General features: G+C 32.1%; 1 protein-coding gene across 1 annotated transcript in view; it reads left to right on the top strand.

Annotated features, from left to right (window-relative positions):
• The window catches only part of TENM3 (teneurin transmembrane protein 3), a 3,314,517-nt gene that overhangs the window by 959,000 nt on the left and 2,343,323 nt on the right, over positions 1-12,194 (top strand). Inside the window, exon 4 of the mRNA XM_074231559.1 lies at positions 7,923-7,976. The gene's annotated coding sequence lies outside the window, so the exon portion shown is untranslated. The remainder of the gene's footprint in view (positions 1-7,922; positions 7,977-12,194) is intronic.

Genomic DNA, 12,194 nt, shown 5'->3' with positions numbered 1-12,194 from the left:
TTTTAATAACAATAGTAGAACATTAGAATATAATATATGAATATGTTTGTAGTACCATAATATATACATATCTATCTATATATGTTTATCTATATATCAATTCTATTAATTCCTGGAATCCACTCCTTCCTAATGTCCACCTCTCAAATCCCCTTTCAAGTGCTACTTCCTATAGGAAGCCTTTATGTTCCCATTTATCCCTGGTATCTAACATGGTTACTTGCAAGTAATAGGAATTTAAAAATGCTTGTTCAGTAGGATTGAAAAGTGAAGAAAATTCCTATTGGATGAAAAAGTTAGTAAAAAAAAGGAAAGTTTATGCACAGTTTTAACTAAGAATTAGGGGCTTACAAATATAATTTGTTCTGGTATAGAACTGAATAAGATGTATGGATCTGAATTAAAAGTGGGCATAACCCTTAGGTCACAAAATCTATAATTTTTCTTTTAATATTGTAGATGGGTAATATATGTATATAAATGTCTACCATGCATCCATCTACCTATTTTACTTATTTAATTCCTATATAAATATATACATATATTTATCCATATATATACATATATATATATATATATTATATTTGTACATACACACAGACACACATACATATGTCCCGTTTTTGGTGAAATGTTTTCTAGAGGAAAAAAAAGGCAAAGGTGCCCCATTTAAGTTCGAAAAATATTTGCGTTAAACAGAGGCCTCAGCTGGCTAATTTTGTTAGATTATTTATACTCTGAATTGTAAATTTCACTAGCAGCCTTTGGTCTACTAATCTCAACCAGTGACAGCAAATACTTTTTTTGTTTGTGTTCTTTCTTATCAACATTTCTTCATTTGATTATGAAAGAAAGAGAGAAAGGAAAAAGAAAAAAGGAAGAGCAGGGGAAGTGAACAAAGGGAAAGGGAAAGGAAAAGAAAAAATTATGTGCCCCAGTATCTATTTCCCTACGAAATCTACAATGTGGATATATGTAAATACCAAATGCCTGGAGATGCAGAGTTGTCTAATAAATAGTCAGCCTTGGAATTAGGAAGGCTCAGATTAAAAATCTTGCCTCCATTACATATTAAGAATATGTCTACCACTAATTTTCTTTCAATTTACTTAATAGTTGTTGATTGCCATTACTAGATTACTAGAGGGAGTTACTCACATGAAAAATTCCTGGCAGAGATGGCATTCTTGATCCAGACTAAACCTCTACACACATACAAACACACACACACACACACACACACACACACACACACACAGACATTCAGACTGCCCTTCATTGGAAATTTGAAAATTCTTTGGAATATTTGTCAATTGTTATTTGATGCAGAGAAACACCACTCAAAAAATAGTAAAATATTATTGCATATAGTAAAATACTCAAACTAAAGATAACAAGAGATTTATAGACCTTCAAAGTTGACTAATTTTATTCTGTGGTAAAATTCACTTTGTTTCATGAGACTATAAAAATAAAAGACAGTTATTTAGAGATAAATATTACTCAGATTTCAGAAAGACATTTCATTTGCTGTTTGAATCACAAATAATATGCTATAAACAATAAAATAATTATAAACAATTAAATTTCTTTAGTGTTCCCTTATAAAGACATAGATAGGAACTCTTATGCATAATCCTTTGACTTTTGCTGTATATCAAAGTTGATACTACTGCCCTACTATCACTAGGGAGTATGATGAACCATGTTTTTTCCAGGCATCATGTCAAATTTGTAGTGATCCATCCATAGTTTTGTCACTTGGTCCTTTGGGGACATAGCATAGCATAGTTATTTTCAGGAATACTCAATGGGAATGTGGCTTGATGTTGTAGTCAGGGAAGATAAATGAAACTGGAGTTAACATCTGAACATAAATTATCTTCATAAACAGCATCCCAATGACCAATGATGATGTGCCACAAGAATTCCAAGATAAAATTTTTACCTACCTGAAAAAGAAAGTTTGTAAAGAAAATTTTATTTAGAAAGTAGACTATATATCTGAATTTAAAGGTCAAAAGTCAAACTTAAATCCTGTAACATTAGAATCAGAGCAAAAAATCAAAGAATTATCTTAATTTTATTCAATGAATTTATGATTGTCAATAGACTTTTATTATGGGCTTTCTATATAACAAATATTTTCAGAACTTCCTTCTAGAAGTAGGAAGAAAAGCAAAAATAGTGCCAGTCCTCAAGAAGTTTACAATCTCATGGGGAAAAATTAACTTTTCAAATATATTTCCATAAAATTGGAAATAATCTCAGAGATACAAAGTACTAAAATTAAAGGGGGACCAGGAAGGACAAGAAGTTTGAGAAATGCAATTGATATTTCCTTCTATTAATCAAACCTACCCCATTCCTACCCACAACAATCTAGATTTAGAAAATAATGGTACAACCCCCCAAAATATGGCCAAAATCTCCCCCAAAAAAATTTATGGTAGGATATTAGATTATCAGACTGCATAATATATCTACCTTCATTCATTTTATATTAAAGCACCCAATTTTGATGATAGTGAATTTAATGCTATCTAACTTACTCACAGAAAGTAGCTCACACTGAGAAAACTTGGCTCATTATAAATTATTTTGTAGCATCAGTAATGTTACAAGGTGACAAGGCTTTAGAAGACAAACATTATGGATCAATCTTCAGAGGCCAGCCCTACATGTAGCCAAAAATGCTCATTGGCAGAACAAAACCGAAAGCTCTTAATGAATTCTGTTTCCTTGGCAGCATACTGTCAAATTATGCAGTAATAGCAAAGAACTAGAAAACCATACCAGGAAAGCAGCATGTCTTGGCAAGCTGACTGACTGGGTCTGGCCTGAGATTCCCAACAAGCTGAAAAACAGAGCTGTATTATTAGAATGAACTAAAGTTGTAATATAGTCTAATGGGTTGTTCAAGGGTGACCCCTAGAGTTCCTAACAATGGCTCAGCTTCTTATATATTTCACTGCCATCTTCATGAACAGTCAGTTGATCAATTAATTATTCTGGAGGTCAAATATTGACTCTCTAACCTAGGAACCCAATTCATAATAGAACAACTCATTAGCCAGAGTTAAAAAACTGGAGGTATGTTTTATACAACAACAAAAAAGATAAAAATATTCTGAAGATGTGTCCAGATGTCCTGAAGTGGTTTATAGAATATTGATTTTGCTTTCTCACCCTAGATTATTTTAGACTTCTTCCCAAATTGAATAATCTTGTTTCTACTTTAAGCCTAAATGATCAAAAAAAGGAAATGTGTATACATACATATATATATATATATATATATAGAGAGAGAGAGAGAGAGAGAGAGAGAAGGGAGCAGAAAAAAGAATTATAGGTTTTGAAAGAGGGATGGTTACCTTAATCAATTAATAGTACTTAAATCATCCAGGTTCAGATTTAGAATTTTAAAGTCATGTTAATCCCAAATAACCAGCTAAATAGGCAGCTACATGGTAAAGTTGATGGAGTGTTAGGCTAGTCAAGATCTTGATTGGGGCAACTAGGTGGCTCAGTAGATAGAGCACCAGTCCTGGAGTCAGGAGTACCTGAATTCAAATACAGCCTCAGACACTTAATAAATTACCTAGCTGTGTGGCCTTGGGCAAGTCACTTAACCCCATTGCCTTGCAAAAAAATAAAAAAAAAAGACTTTGGTTAAATCCTGCTTCCATTCTTAGTATGGACCCTAGACAAGTTACTTAACCACTCAGTTTCCTCATCTGTAAAATGAGGATAAAATAGTATCTCTCTCCAAGAGTTGTAAGGATAAAAAGATATCCATATATAGATATGAACATATGTATTTATGTAGGCATAAATAGAGAGAGATGAATGCCTAATAATGTTTTATCCTTCACTTTCTTTAAAGAAATTTTTTTCATTCATATGCACATGTATATTTTTATTGTCCTTCATTTTCTAAGAAGACATTGACATTAGGGAGGTGATGCCATGACAAGCCCATAAATTGGATTTGGGTGAGGGGATGCTGTGCTAAGTCACCAGCCTCACTTTCTCTTCCAGAGCTATCTGGGTTCAGTGACTTGCTGTGAATCAAGATGTCTGGAGATGGCCTTGGATGCAAAGCAATCAGGGTTGAGTGACTTGCCCAAGGTCACACAGCTAGTAAATGACATGTGTCTGAGGCCAGTTTCAAACTCTCATCCTCCTTAATCCAAAACCAGTGCTCTATCCACTGCACCACCTAGCTTACCCTAAGATATAAATGCTTATATGTCTATGTGTACCTACCTGTAGCTGGGGGAATTGCTTGGGAGGAGACTTGCAAGCACCTGGATAATGAGAAAAGGTCACTGCAAAGAGTTACAAGTTAATTCACATAGTTCTTTAGGGAGGCAGCAAGATAAAGAAAGAGAATTTTAGGATGATAGTAAAGTTTAAACAAAGAAGAAAGAGCTATGGCTGGGCTGGTGAGAATATCAGAGACAGTTAAGAAGGGGGAAAGGGAAAAGGGAACAGCCACAAGACTGGTGGCTAGACTGGGATCAACATGGATCCAGTCTGGTAAAAAGGGTGGGCAGAACTCTGTAGGGTGCCTAGCCTCACCTACTGTGCAGGGAGGAGTTGGGGGACGGGTCAAGGAGTAACCCCTCTGGACATAACTATAGTAAGACATACATTTTGGCAGGCTATGTGCTAGAGAGGTAGAGGAGGGGTAGGGAGAAATGGTTGAGATTACTTCCTATTATCTTAGTGAACTTGCATTTCAGAAGAGTAGACTGAAAAATGGGGAGGTCGGAGATCCACAGAAAATGCTAGGCAAGTATTGATTAGAGTTCCTTAATATTACTGGAAAGGCTATGCAAATAGTTCCCTAATATTTTTCCATCAGATCTGAGTATCTATCTGCCTGTCTTAACTATCTATAGTGTTTTGCAAAATTTAAAACTATGTAAAACTATGTAAGTTATTTAAACAAATCATTCTCTTCTATAACAAATATCCTATGGGCTCTTCTTTTTTCTTTCTTTCGGTATCCTGTTCTTTCTCTTCTATCTAAAATTTAGATCTCCTTCAAAATCTTCAATCTTGGGGCAGCGAGGTGGCACAGTGGATAGAGCACCGGCCCTGAGCATGGGAGTTCAAATCTGGCCTCAAACACTTTAATAATTACCTAGCTGTGTGGCCAAAAAAATAAAATAAAAATAACATTTAAAAAAAATCTTGGAACTTTCTTTAGTATTCTGATCGCATTCATTTTTCACCAAATATATCCCAGATCCCTGGTTTAGTCTCCTTGTATCTATCCCATGACCTCTAGAATAATATACCAAGATGATGATACTTAAAGAAAAAAAATGACCTGACCACATTACTCTCTAATGTAGAATTTTAAAGGACAACTGTTAACTCCTAGGCTAAAATACAAATTTCTCCAGCTCCTATCTAAGGAAATACAATTTGAATTCCACCAATTTTTCCATACTTCTTTAATATCAGTCAATGAATACACATTTATTAAATAAAGAAATACAAGAATACAGTCTCTGGTCTTCAGGAACTTGTAGTCTAATGAAGAAGTCTATATCTAAACAATTATACATACAAGTTATATACCGATGTAGGGTGGGTAGGGAGCAAGGTGCAAGAAGAGGTGGAGGGAAGCCAGGAAAGGGTGGGGTCGTGGATGAGAAGAGATGGAAACACTTTCCAAGAGGAGGTTCTTAGAAGACCATCAAGGCCATTATATATCTAGAGGGGCTTCTGATTTGATTAGAAGGCAAACCCTTTGTTTTGTTTTACCATTGGTTTAATTACCAGGAGGTACTTTGGTTGAGCCTCCCCTACTCCTCTCTTTTACTTAATTTGGTCAATAGGAGGATTTATGAAAGGGAAATTTCCAGTCACTTTTCTCAAGTATGTGTGTATTTAGATAACATATATTTTTTTGTGTGTGTAAATGTGTGTGTATGTGTATATATATATATATATATATATATATATATATATAAATTTGAAACTTGTTCACTTTCAAAAGTAGAAATAAATATTTAGCAAATGGATATACAATGTCATGAACATAAGATCATAGATTTAAAGATAGAAGATTTTAGATAAATAAAGATCGTAGAGATCATTTATTCTAATTTCTTCATTTTATAGATGAAGAAAATAGAGAATAGTTAAGTGACTTGGAGTCAAATAGTAAATAATTGAGGTGGCATTTGAATAAATGGTCTTAATAAATGGTAAATAAATGGTAAATAAAGGTCTTCTGTTGTTTCAAATTTGTTTCAAATTTTGTTTCAAACTTGCCACACTTCCCTTCCCTAAAATCATAAGAATCCAATTTCACTCATTTAAAATAAAAAGGTAAAAAGGTCTTTTTAAGAATTTATTTATGAATTCAGAATCTGTATGCTACTAGGCAAAAGTTTTATGATAGATTATTATTATGCAATAAAATTTTTAAAAGAGTCTTGAGTTTCTAGCCCCCAGTTCTAAAGGAGCTAAGCATAAATTGAGAGGTCTTCCCTTTCCCACCCCATTGAGTATAGCTTTCTGGAACACTCTAAGGGCTTCTGAGATAAGCTGCTGATCTGAATCAGTGGAGGGAAATCTATTTCCAAAGGAATGCCCTGCCCAATAAATTATATTAAAAAAATGAAGTGGTTAAACTAAATTATTACTAATTCATTCCAAACTCAAGATTTTTTCTTTTTCAGTGATACTCATGAACAGGGAGTTGTGTTGTTGTTTCTCCTTTATTCTTGAAAAAGACCAGAATATCAAGGAGTTGATACCATGACATGTACATGAATTGGGTTTGAATGAGGAGGTGTTGTGCTAAGTCACCAGTCTCATTTTCTTCTCTGGAGTCATCTGGGAATAGTTGTGAGATATGACTGGACTGGAGAAGATCCTGGATGTGAGACAGTCAGGGTTAAGTGACTTGCCCAAGGTCACACAGCTAGCAAATGACAAGTGTCTGAGGTCAGATTTGAACTCTCATCTTCCTGACTCCTGGTCCACTGTTCCATACACTACAGCACTTAACTCCCCTTTCTGTCAGAAGGTGGAAGGCTGTCAGAGCTTTGGATTTTATTTGTTTTTGTTATGTTTATTATCATTCATTGCAAAAATTTCTCTATGATTTTGTCTTAATCTAGACAAAATCTAGACATTTCTGTAATGCCCTTTATTAAAATTAATAATTAAGGGATAATTTGGGGAGGAGGAGCCAGTTTTTTATTTTTTATTTTTGTTTTTTGCTTTGCTTTGTTTTTGTCTTGCCTGTTCTATCTTTTGGTCTTTATGTTCTAGGTAATTATTCACTTAATTCACCATTTCAAGTTATGTACAATGAAAAGACTTAAGGACAATTGAAGACTCCCCAATGTTATCTGCAAACAATTGCCAAATGTGATGAAATCTAACTGAACATATGGTTTGAGCATACAAAAAGTAAGAGTGTCTCCAAATGAATAAAATCCTAATTATTTTCTGTTTTCCAAATTACTTTCATTGATTTAATAAAATTGTTTAATCAAGAAAAATTTTAAAAAATGGTTGAATGAAATTTAAAGTATTCTAAATTCACACAAGGTAACTGAATATCAGATTATTTATCACCATGGTGAGGGAAGGGATTAGTTTTCTATATGTTTTCATGTTCTAGCAAAAAGTTTTCTCTCTTTAAAAATAAACCTGAAAGTTTTTTTTATGTTTTCTCAATTGTATTTTCCAAGTTATGGTGTGCATCCAGACATAATATTCATTTGGCATTTGTAGTTCTTAATTCATGCAAAGAAACTAAAATGGGGACATTATGGTCCTTATATTTCTTATTTATTAATATAAAAGAAGCTTATTAGCTGTTACAATTCAAAGTGCATTGTATTTTACATTAACATATTCATGTTTTTTTTCTGACTTTTTTACAGGCAATAACTTCCAGCTGCTGTTGTGGATATAGATTTTGCTGCAAGGAAATAACAGTAAGTGTTTATGTTTTTGTAATAATTTCCAAAAAACAATATTATCTTGATATTTGTGACTCTACTACTAAGTTCTTTTTTTTTAAGTGACTAGGCTACATAGCCTCAGCTCATCCTGTGGTAAATCATTCCTTAATATATCTATGCTAATGGTATTTCACATAGAATGTTAATAATTTAATGCTAGTACATTTTTTTCTTGATAGTAAGGAAAGTATGAGAGAATAACAGCCTACCAGGTACAGTTACTCTTTTTAAAACAAGTCTTACTGACTAAATTTCTCATCTGTTTTGGTATTTATCTATGTGATTTTCTGCTTAATTAAATGATCAGAACACAATTATTGTCAATGCTCAATTATCATCAGTTGGAATACCTGGAATAGAATCATGCTTTAAATTATATTAGTTATTGATTTCTAATTGTACATATGCAGTAGTGGGAGAAAATGGTTGAAAGAGGATTGATTTGAAGATCATAGGATCTTAATTCAAATCCTAGCTCTGTTACTTACTGCCTGGTTTTGGGAAAGTCATTGACTCTCTTGGGGCATAAATTAAAGAATAATCTCTGATTATTCAAATCTCAATCTCTGAATTTCTTATTGTCATCTCTGCTTCCTTAAATATATCCTTCGCAAATAAATAAAGCATCTAATCACCTCCTCTGTTCAATAGAAGATCTGAGAGTGTTATATATAGATATAAATATATATGTATATATCTGTGCATGTGCATATCTCCTAATATAATATATACTAATATATGATAGATTATATATATATATTTCATTAGATATATGAATATATTAATGAATATAATAAGCATAATTAGAAGTAGGAAAGGAATAAGATGGAAAATTCCCTGTTTTCTTATACATTTGTTTTTGCAAATTAGTTTCACTATTTTATTTGAATGAATGTGTAGAACATCAGAGCAACAGTATTTAATTTCTTGACCTAAATAGTATGTCCCAAAGGTAAATATAAGAGAGGATTTCGTTGTCTGTCATTTTGAATTGTCCATATATATATAGATAGATAGATAGATAGATAGATAGATAGATATAGATATAGATATAGATATATAGATATAGATATAGATATATAGATATATATGTACCTGTCTCTTTTTTAAAAACATTAGTTGGGAGGTAATGAGGAGAACGATTTCATAAACATATTATTTCATAATATACAGTAATTCACTTAAACAATTTCTTTTACCAATAAGCACTGGCATCTTTGCTGAAACTTAAAATCTTAGAGCGTTACATTGTAAATTGGAAAAAATGCTTTTGATAAAGAAATATTCCTCTCTTTTAATATGAGAAATTGGAAGTATATTATGTTTTCAAATCATACAATTTAGAGCTCTACTCTTAAGGTCATATAATCAAAACTCTACATTTTACAGATAAGAAAACTGATTCCCAAGAACTCCATTCCACTGCCTCTATGTTATTTTCTATAATATGTAAAGGAAAAAATATTAAAAGATATATGTAATACTTATTTGGTTAGATTTGAAATGAATGAATTAATCCTGAGATAATTACTTAATGAAACTAATGTAAACAAATATTTGATTTTTGAAAGATGTCTTTAAATTTTAATGATTTTTGTAATGAACACTGTAAGATATAAATTTTTTTAACTGAAGTCTTCTAACTTATGTGGAAAGGTACTCAAATTTATTTTTCTTTCCTTTGAATGTCATAATTATTATTATTTTTAAATTGTTTTGAAATTTTAAAACTTTTATTTAGGGGGGTGGCTAGGTGGCATAGTGGATAAAGCACCGGCCTTGGAGTCAGGAGTACTGGGGTTCAAATCCGGTCTCAGACATTTAATAATTATCTAGCTATGTGGCCTTGGGCAAGCCACTTAACCCCATTGCCTTGCAAAAAAAACCGTAAAAAAAATTTAAAAAACCCTTTTATTTAAAATCATTTGTAATGGTTTGAAGTGAGATTTTTCTTGACTTTTTAAAATGTTTAGAGATATTAATAATGCAGTATCTTGAACCTAATGTTCTTTTGATGCAAATAAACAAATACTTTGTTTTCTTTGACTTATTCTAAATTGCCTTGTCTATAGCAGACACCATTAGTGGTCATAGTATCTTTAAAGTGTTATCATAGTTTATGACCTTTCTATCAATAAGCCATAAAATAGGTAAAACAACAAATCATTATTTTCTGTATCTAGGAATATAGAGGATTTCACTTCAAATAATGAATTTTCCTTTTTTTTGCTACATTATCCTTGCCTTCTCCAAAGAAGCTGTGGTTTTCACTAATCCTCTCTTGAGTTCTTAAAGAGAAATATGACAGTATGTCATCCACTTCTCGAAATGATGGTTTCTAGCTGGAGGGTCTATCTGGCATTTGTTTTATCTGTCTATATATACACACAGGCTTAGGAAAACAATCATTTAATGCATCAAAGGCTTAGGTGTTTATTGTTGTTTATTTTACATCTATGCTTTCCAGTGTGGAGCTGTAGGTTGATCTCACAAAAGAAAGCTTTTAAAAAACAAGTGGATTCTTGACACCTGTGATGGATTTAGAACTAGGCAAGAGTCAGTTGATAGACAAGATCTACATCTCGAATTCATTAGACTTCTTCTTCTTCTTCCTCCTCATGTAATTGATCCCAAGACTGATTTGTGTTCCTCTTTATAGAGAACCTACTGTACCATATGTCCTTTTAAGTTATGTCACAAATTTTAAGTTTGTGTCCACATTGTGGTATCTAACTAAGGCCTGGTATTGGGTTTCCTGGATTGAAATCTGAAATATGATTCCTTAGCATCATTGAACTCCTCTTTCAATATTCTTTGTGCATTCTTTTGCATGTGTTTATAATATATTTTTGTTAATAATCTATAATATATACATATTTAAGTAAACACATGTATTCAAAGAAATATATGGTGGTAATATACATTTATATATTATGGGCACATATATATATATATATATATATATATATATATATATATATATATATATATATATATATAACACTTTCATACACATATGCCTCTCCTTGGCATCAATTAAAACAATAGCTTGATAATCTTTTTTTTTTACTTCACATTACATAGTAGGAACTGGGAAAGACTGTGATGAGATTGAGAACTGACAAGTTAGAAGACATACAGTCTACTAATACTATTTCTGATATTAGCTAATCAGAAGTGTGATTCTGCACAAATACTTATTCTCTCTGGGCCTAAGCTTCTTTGTATGTGAAATGAGTGAGTTGGGTCAAATAAATTATAAAGTCTCCTTCTAAGACTATTCACATGATCCTAAGTCCATAAACCACAGACATAATTGCTTGGCTATTCCAGACAATTTGATAATGTTAAAATAGTTTCTCCAGTGATAAGCATTTTAAATCCTATTTTACTACTCCATTAGTCCATAATTAGCTTTCACATAGCATCTAAACATGGTTTCAGAGATAGGAAATTCATTCTGATTTTAACCTTAGAATAATACTTTTCATATGATACACTAATTTTGCTGGATAGTCAAATGCCCATTTATATCTATATCTAATGAGATATATGTTATATAATTATATGTTTTATATTATATTTTATATATAAATTATGTTAGTATATTATGTATAAATATATAGACATGTATTACATACATGTATATGTGTGTATATATTTGTACATGCACACATAATGTCTTATGGCTTACATTAGTTCTAGAAGGTGGAAAAGATGAAAGATACTTATTAAACAGTAAGTCTTTAGCCAGGTGATCTTTAAAGTTCTTTCCATCTCTCAACCCATGATCTTTGGGCAAGACCATCAAATCTGATCTAAAGCCAGAGGAACATTAGAGGTCCTCTAGTCCAAAAATGTTCTATATTAGGAAACTGAGATCCAAGAGGTGAGATGATTTCCTCATTATTACACAGCTTGGAAGCAGAACAATTGGGAATCCTCTGACTTCAAATTTAGCATGTTTTCTATGGTACCACAGACATGTTGTCTTTGTTACATATTTAACTGAAATAGAGACTAAATTCTTTTTTTCTTTTCCATAAGTACTTTATTTTGTCTGAAGATTAATACAGATCTCATAAGGCTGATACAAATCTGCCTATCAGTGGGTAATATAGGAATTCTCCAGGAATAAAATAAGGATAGACTCCTGATGATTTGCAGATTTTTGCCCATGACAAAAAAGGG

Source organism: Macrotis lagotis, chromosome 3 (assembly GCF_037893015.1).
Source record: "Macrotis lagotis isolate mMagLag1 chromosome 3, bilby.v1.9.chrom.fasta, whole genome shotgun sequence".
Taxonomy (NCBI): Eukaryota; Metazoa; Chordata; class Mammalia; order Peramelemorphia; family Peramelidae; genus Macrotis; species Macrotis lagotis.
Note: the sequence above shows the minus strand (reverse complement) of the source record. Positions and strands in the feature narration are given on the sequence as shown.